The following is a 9,232-nucleotide window of genomic DNA, read 5'->3' on the forward strand; positions in this document are numbered from 1 at the left end:
GGCTTATGTAGTGCATTGCTACATAAATTTCTTGTCACAGATGGGAATAAAAGAGTGGACGGGACACTGGAAATAAAGGGACACAAAATTTACTGAGTACCTACACATGTGCTTGCCAAGTCACTTCAGTCATGTTTGACTCTTTGCGACCCTATAAACTTTAGCCCCCCAGCCTCCTCTGTCTATGGGATTCTCCAGGCAAGAATACTGGAGTGGGTTGCCATGCCGTCCTCCAGGGGATCTTCCAACCCAGGAATCAAACCTGCAGGAATCAAATCAAATCAATACAGGCTTTTCCTGCATTGACAGGGAGGTTCTTTATCACTAGTGCCACCTGGGAAGCCCAAGCACCAATAAATCCTGCTTTATTCATGACATTTTACATACGTAACAGGTTTAAGTTCAGCAACCCTAAGAGGTAGCTATTACTCCTATTTTTCAAAAATAGTGTTAGAGAAGTAACACCATCAGTTCAGTTCAGTTCAGTCGCTCAGTCATGTCCGACTCTTTGCGACCCCATGAATCACAGCACATCAGGCCTCCCTGTCCATCACCAACTCCCGGAGTTCACTCAGACTCACGTCCATCGAGTCAGTGATGCCATCCAGCCATCTCATCCTCTGTTGTCCCCTTCTCCTCCTGCCCCAATCCCTCCCACACAAATGTAAACTCAAAATGGATTAAAGGCCTAAATGCAAGACCAGAAACTATAAAACTCTTAGAGGAAAACATAAGCAGAGCACTTGATGACTTAAATCAATTCAAGATCCTCTGACCCACCTCCTAGAGTAATGGAAATAAAAACAAAAGTAAACAAGTGGGAACTGATTAAACTTAAAAGCTTTTGCACAGAAAAGGAACCTATAAGCAAGGTGAAAAGACAATCCTCAGAATGGGAGAAAATAATAACAAATGAGACAACGGACAAAGGATTAATTTCAAAATATACAAGCAGCTCATACAACTCAGTACCAGAAAAACAAACAACCCAATCAAAAAGTGGGGAAAATACCTAAACAGACTTTACTCCAAAGACGACATACAGATGGCTAACAAACCATACACAAAGATGTAAAGATGCTCAACATTGCTCATTATTAGAGAAATGCAAATCAAAACTACAATGAGATATCACCTCACAACAGTCAGAATTGCCATCATCAAAAAGTCTACAAATGATAAATGCTGGAGAGAATATGGAGAAAAAGGAACGCTCTTGCACTGTTGGTGGGAATGTAAATTGATACAGCCACTATGGAATACAGTAGGGAGATCCCTTTAAAAAACTAGGAATAAAACCATAATATGACCCAGCAATTCCACTCCTAGGCATATACCCTGGGGAAACCAAAACTGAAAAAGACAGATGTATCCCATTGTTTATTGCAGCACTATTTTCAATAGCTAGAACATGGAAGCAAGAATATAGATGTCCATTGATAGATGAATGGATAAATTGTGGTACACATCCACAATTTTCCAGTAAGTAATGGAATATTACTCAGCCATAAAAAGGAACACATTTGAGTTATTCCAAATGAGGTGGATGAACCTAGAACCTATTATACAGAGTGAAGTAAGTCAGAAATAGAAATATAAATGTCATATTCTAATACATATATTCAGAATCTAGAAAAGATGGTACTGAAGAATTTATTTACAGGGCAGCAATGGAGAAACAGACATAGAGGATAGACTTACAGTCATGGGGAGAGGAGAGGAGGGGGTAAGATGTATGGAAAGAGTAACATGGAAAATTACATTACCATATGTAAAATAGATAGCCAATGGGAATTTGCTATACGGCTCAGGAAACTCAAACAGGGGCTCTGTATCAATCTAGAGGGGTGGGATGTAGAGGGAGATGCGAGGGAGTTTCAAAAGGGAGGGGCTCTATGTATACCTATGGCTGATTCATGTTGAGTTTTGACAGAAAACAACAAAATTCTGTAAAGCAATTATCCTTCAATAAAATATAAACAAATTTAAAAAATAGTGTTAGAGAAGTTATAAATTCCTTAAGTAAGACATGGAGCTGGGGTTCAAATATATAACTGTGCAAAATGCTGGACTCAATGAAGCACAAGCTGGAATCAAAATTGAGGGTACAAATATCAATAACATCAGATATGCAGATGACACGACCTTTATGGCAGAACTTGAAGAAGACGTAAAGAGCCTCTTGATGAAGGTGGAAGAAGAGAGTGAAAAAGCTGGCTTAAAACTCAAACCATTCAAAAAACTAAGGACATGGCATTCAGTCTCATTAGTTCAATTCAGTTCAGTAATTCAGTCTTGTCCAACTCTTTGCGACCCCATGGACTGCAGCACATCAGGCTTCCCTGTCCATCACCAACTCCCAGAGCTTGGCCAAACTCATGTGCATTGAGTCCGTGATGCCATCCAATCATCTCATCCTCTGTTGTCCCCTTCTCCTCCCACCTTCAATCTTTCCCAGCATCAGGGTCTTTTCTAATGAGTCATGTCTTCACATCTGGTGGCCAAAGGATTGGAGCTTCAGCTTCAGATTCAGTCTTTCCAATTAATGTTCAGGATTGATTTCCTTTACGATTGATTGATTTGATCTCCTTGCAATCCAAGGGACTTTCAAGAGTCTTCTCCAATACCACAGTTCTAGAGCATCAGTTCTTTGGCACTCAGCTTTCTTTATGGTCCAACTCTCACATCCATACATGACTACTGGAAAAACCATAGCTTTAACTATATGGACCTTCAACAACAAACTGAGGTCTCTGTTTTTTAATATACTATCTAGGTTTGTCATAGCTTTTCTTCCAAGGGGAAAGTGTCTTTTAATTTTATGGCTGCAGTCACCATCTGCAGTGATTTTGGAGTCCAAGAAAATAAAGTCTGTCACTGTTCCCATTGTTCCCATCACTTCATGGCAAATAGATGGGGGGGGGAAATGGAAACAATGACAGTCTTTATTTTCTTGGGCTCCAAACCACAGTGGATGGGGACTGCAGCCATGAAATTAAGAGACACTTGCTCCTTGGAAGAAAAGCTATGACAAACCTAGACAACATATATAAAGCAGAAACATCACTTTGCCAACAACGGTTCGTCTAGCCAAACCAATGGTTTTTCCAGTAATCATATACAGATGTGAGAGTTGGACTATAAAGAAAGCTGAGCACTGAAGAACTGATGCTTTTGAAATGTGGTGTTGGAGAAGACTCTTATGAGTCCATTGGACTTCAAGGAGGTCAAACCAGTCAATCCTAAAGGAAATCAGTCCTGAATATTCATTGGAGGGACTGATGCTGAAGCTGAAGCTCCAGTCCTTTGGCCATCTGATGGGAAGAGCTGACTCATTAGAAAAGACAATGATGCTGGGAAAGATTGAGGGAAAAGGGTAAGGGGACAACATAGGATGAGGTGATTGGATGGCATCACTGACTCAATGGACATGAGTTTGGTCAAACTCTGGGAGATAGTGGAGGACAGGGAATCCTGGCATGCTGCAGTCCATGAGGTTCCAAAGAGTCAAACATGACTGAGTGACTGAACAACAGCAACAACTGGAAGCAATTTTCAGCAGGAAGGACTGGGCTGTATACAGTCATCACTCTGTATGGTCAAAAAGGGAGAAACCCTCAGTGATATGACAGATCTGGGGCCCAGATCATCATTGCTATCATTGTTAGCATTTGCTTTGGCTGAAAGCATATCAGAGTCTAAGAGTCTCTGTGACTTTGACTTCTGATTTAGAGTCCACAAAAGGAGAAGATTAGTTTTAAAAATTGAGAGATAAATTTGGGTTTCTACACAGTTAATTTACACATCATAAAATATAACCTGTATTTTATTGGCCACACCAGACTAGGGATCAACAGAGTCAAGCATCAGTTCTCTGGAGCTGTCATCCCCTGATTTGGGCCAATGTCAGTTCCTTCATTCTCTTCCAAATATGCCTGGAGCGCCCAGGATGTATATCACATGTGTTCCCCAAAGTATTCTTTTGACTACCAAGTAGAAACTAACTTAATTTTTTTCTTTTCTTCCTTGGTTAGATTATATACTCCATGATACTCCATGAGTTGTTTTCACCCCTGTGCCCACAGAGTTTAGTCTTTTTTTTCCACAAGGGAAATTGTTTTCTTTATGGAAAAGCATTTTATTTTATATTTTATTTTATTTTTCAGCATTTTATTTTAAATTTAGTGGTGTGCACATGTCAATTCCAAACTCCCAATCTAACCCTTTTAATGGCTGAGTAATATTCCATTGTATATACGTACCACATCTTCTCTATCAATTCATATTTATATTTATATTTAGGTTGTTTCCATGACTTGGTTATTGTAAACAGTGCTGCAATGAACACTGGGATTCATGTCCTTTCAGACCAGGTTTTTCTCTGGATAAATGCCCAAGAGTGGGACTGCAGGATCATATGATAGCTCTATATTTAGTTTTTTAAGAAACATTCATGGGATTTCCTCCTAGGCGTCTCAGGTAAAGAATTTGCCTGCGATGGGCTATGCTTCCTGGGTCAGGAAGATTCCTGGAGAAGGAAATGGTAAGCCACTTCAGTATTCTTGCTTGGGAAATCCCATGGACAGAGGAGCTTGGCAGGCTACAGTCCATGGGGTTGCAAAGAGATGGACATGACTGAGCAACTGAGCACAGAAGGAACCTCCGTACTGTTCCCCACAGTGGGTGTACCAAGCTACACTGGCAGCAGTAGAGTGTGTGTGGGGTGGGAGGAGGGTTCTCTTCTCCCCACACCCTCTCCAGCATTTATCATTTGCAGATTTTTCTGTGATGACCTTTCTGACCAGTGTGATGTGAGGTCGTTTTGATTTACAGTGTCACCTGGCCAATTCTACGTCTTCTTTAGAGAAATGTCTCATTAGATCGTCTGCCTATTTTTTGACTGGGTTGTTTTGTTTTTTTTTATATAGAGCTGCATGGGCTGTTTATAAATTTTGGTGACTAATCTTTGTCCATTTCATTGTTTGCAAATATTTCCTTCCAGTCTATGGGTTGTCTTTTCCTTTATTTTTATTATATTTATTTATTTATCAAATAAATAATTATTTTTTAATTGAAGGATAATTGCTTTACAGAATTGTGTTGGTTTCTGCCAAAGATCAACATGAATCAGCCATAGGTATACATATGTCCCTTCTCTCTTGAACCTCCCACCTACTTCCCTCCCTATCCCACCTCCTAGGACGTTACAGAGCCTATGGGTTGTCTTTTCATTTTGTTTATAGTTTCCCTTGCTGTGAAAAAGCTTTTAAGTTTTAATTAGGTCCCATTTGTTTATTTTTTGTTTTTATTTCAATTGCTTTGGGAGAGAGATCAAAAAAGATTTTGCTGTGATTTGTGTCAAAGGGTGTTCTGTCTATGTTTTCCAATGCTGTCTTGAGAAGGAGAGCTGGAAGAATCAGGCTCCCTGACTTCAGACTATAATTATGAAGCTACAGTCATCAAAAGAGCACGGTACTAGTGCAAAAATGAAACATAAATCAGTGTAACAGGATAAAAAGCCCAGAAATAAACGCATTTATGGCCAATTAATCCACAATAAAGGAGGCAAGCCTTTTGCAGGCTTGGACTAGGAGCAGGACCAGAAAACTGGAGCCCATTCAACCATTTCCTAGATCACATATAAAACTCTGTGAAAGTCGCTCAGTTGTGTCTGACTCTTTGCGATCCCATAGAGTATACAGCCCATGGAATTTTCTAGGCCAGAATACTGGAGTGGATAGCTGTTCCCTTCTCCAGGGGATCTTCCCAACCCAGGGATCAAACCCAAGTCTCCCGCATTGCTGGCGGATTCTTTACCAACTGAGCTACCAGGGAAGCCCTATAAAACTCTGATTCTGTGCAAAAAAAAAACTGCAAAGAAGGATCCAGACCCTAAATGACAGAAATTTAATGCCCTGCCATCCAGTGGAACAAACCACTTATAGTTAGAATTCAGCTATGTTAAAAAAAATAAATAAAGATAGTGAAAATATTTATATGATTAAGTGTGCCATCTGAGATTTGATCCTGCTATTACAACTTCTAAAATTTTAAATGTAAAAATTCTTTAATGCTTCTGCAATGAACTCATTCATTTAGCATATACTTACTGAAGGACTCCTAAGTAAGTGCCAGGCATTTGGGATAAAATGATGAAGAGGAGTTATATACCAAATCTTTCAGCCTAGCAGCAGGATAATCTAATAAGTGAAATTAAATACAGTATGCTAAGAATAATGATAAAGTAAGAGAAACAGAAAACATAGAGGAGACCACCTGACTCAGAGATTCACACAAGAGAATGTTCCCCCAGGAACAGCCCTGAGAGAAAGAATACACTGAATACTGGAGAAAGTGAGATAAACATGGTGTTTAAGGTGGGGAGTGGTAAGAACGAATGAGCCCATAGAGGCCACCCAAGTCCAAGTCACTGAAGGTCTTGAAAACAAAATTAAAGAATTTGGGCATTTAATTTGTTGCTCCAGCTTTTCATATCTACAAATTTTTATCAAGTTTCTAAAGAAGTTTTCTTTCTCTAGTTGCCTTTCCATATATACCAGTTACAGCTATTTATTCAGAAGGAATAGCCTCTCCAATGTGTAAATTTTCTGGTTAGTATTTCCATTTGTGGAAGAGCTGTGCCATGCAGCAGGCAGTAAGAGAAATCTTGAGTCACAAATGTTTTTAACCAGAAAAGGGCCATTTCCAATCTGGCTATTACCTGAAGATGAGCCCTTGTTGCACAGGACTCATTTATCTCTGTTTCACTTCCTTTGTTGCAATATCAAACAGCCCCATGATTGCAGCAGCTCAGGTCCACTTCTGTTTAAAATAAGGAAGCGGAAATATACTTCTACTTTCATTTAGGTTTGTATCATCATCTTTTAATATTTCACTTCTGAAAATGAGGCTACCTTCCAAAACTAACCAGATTAACTGATTTACCAGGTTAGGCAGAAGTCTCACAAACCACCCAGAACTACACAGGGTCAGGCAATATGGAAATAGGCACTGGTGGGTGGTTTGCTCAAGGGTAGGTACACTGAGCCATCCTAAAGTGAAAATTTTATATGATCATATTTTTAAAAAATATTTCAACTATGTCGTTAATATTTGGAAAATTTAAAACAGTTTAAACATTAACTTTGTAGTTACTGGTTCAAATGCAAGAGGCATTAGCTTAATAATAACTAAAAATTTCCATTTTCCAAAGGCTGGAAAGATTCCAATGGATATCCTACCTGTTCAGGGCAGTTGAATGAACAAATCATTGTTATTTAGCTGAATTTATATGCACAGTTTATAATGGAGATGTAGGTTACAATGTAATGAAAGTTACAAACATTATTAGACAAACAATGGATCCAAAAACATCTCAAACCTTTTTGTATACTCCTGAATGGTATAAAGCAAATTGAACAAAAGTCACCTACACAATAACCTCATAGCCAACCAGAGACTGGGAGAGTAATAGGCAGAAAGGCTAGGGGCCCCCAAATGGAGGAAATAGGCTGTGTGTCAGATGTTTTTTATCTCTCTCTTAAGTGGCAGGAGGAAACAAACTACAAGTGTCAGATTTTTTTCCCCTTCTCTATACAAAATTTAAAGGAGGTTTCTTTTAAAATTCTGTGTTGCCCTGATGACACCTGGTTCCACCTGAACTTAACTTTTCTCAAAACTTGAGCTAACCAATGCGTTTTTCTTATGGAAATGTTTTTCTTAAGCTACCTTAATGAACTATGTATTTACCCTAGACTCTATCTTTCTTTGAGTTGGTTCTGCCTAAGACTCAGAACCAATAATGGATCAACAAACTAGCATGTTTTACTCATACAAATGTTCTCTTAAGCTATGTCAAGGAGACTATGTATTTGCTTGGAAATCCGCCTTTCTTCAAGATTCATGCCAATCATTTTATGGCCTGGGATGACTCACCTGGTGCCAATGTTATCTCAAAATGCATGTTGTGGGTGAGAGGCCTGGTGCCACTCTTTGAGTTTTGAGACATTTCCTTTCTCTAATTAGCAGCCTGCTAGGAGGTCTATAACTTCCTGCTAAAGACTAGCAGGGGGGCAGTCTTTCTGCCCCCTTCTGATGTCTATGTCAGAAGCTTTCTCTATGTCTTTTATACTTTCATAAAACTTTATTACACAAAAGCTCTGAGGAATCAAGCCCCGGATCAAATTCCTCTCCTCCAGAGGCCAAGAATCCCGTTGTCGTTCATGGCTCAGCGACAACCTTTCAAGACTAAAATTAGTTTATAAAGTGATATGCTTTTGAGCTCACTTAGCTTGACAATTTACTACTTTGTTATATTGAACTTAGCTTGTGTGAATTCTACTTGGGATCCATGATATGGGATACTACAGAGTTTATGTAAATGCCATATTTTCCCTGCTATGTAATGTACAATAGTGCTGTCCACCAGGTTCCTGTGACATAAGCTGATATTACACAGTGGTATCTAAAACTTAGCCATGTAGTCTGGTCTTCTGTGAGTAAAATAGACAGCCTTTGTCAAGGGGCCTGCATGGCCATAGATGTTTTTATAAGTTTTAGTCCCTAGTCCTTGAAAGCCAGTAAATATGCAGTTTGGTTGGAGTCACTGACATAATTTACCAACTCTTTAATTTCAATTGTGTCTGTGAAGTGGGAGCCATCATACACTCTGGTCATCTTCCAGGGTAAGAGATGAGACCAAACATTTAATGATTCAGCATTGCTGTGTGACACAGGAGAAGCAGAGCTTTAATCCACAGTTACTCGGGATTTTATTGTGATTTTTTTAATGTCAGACACATTTAAAGCCAGAGTTTGAGCAAATTGTGTCTTTGTGACCTCTTACATTAAATAAGCAAAGGCGGAAAAAAATCTTTCATTCCAACAAGCTTGTAAGCTTTAGAACCTCTAGGCAAAATAACTGGAAGTTAGGGGTTATAGAAAAGTAAGCAAGGGTATTCCCTGGTGGTTGCACTTCCACGTGTGCAGGTTCGATCTTTGACTGGGAAACTAACATCCCTCAAGTCCTGAAGTGGAGCCAAAACAAAAGAAAACAGCAAGTATAGCACCAGGAACTCTACTCAATATTATTGGTAACCTGTATGGGAAAAGCATGAATTATACATATATGTGTATATTCACTTTGCTATGGACCCGAAACTAACACAACATCATACGTTAACTATGTGCTGTGTGTTGTGCTTAGTCGCTCAGTGGTGTCTGACTCTTTGCA

The sequence above is a fragment of the Bos javanicus genome, chromosome 5 (genome assembly GCF_032452875.1).
Source record: "Bos javanicus breed banteng chromosome 5, ARS-OSU_banteng_1.0, whole genome shotgun sequence".
In the NCBI taxonomy this organism is placed as follows: Eukaryota; Metazoa; Chordata; class Mammalia; order Artiodactyla; family Bovidae; genus Bos; species Bos javanicus.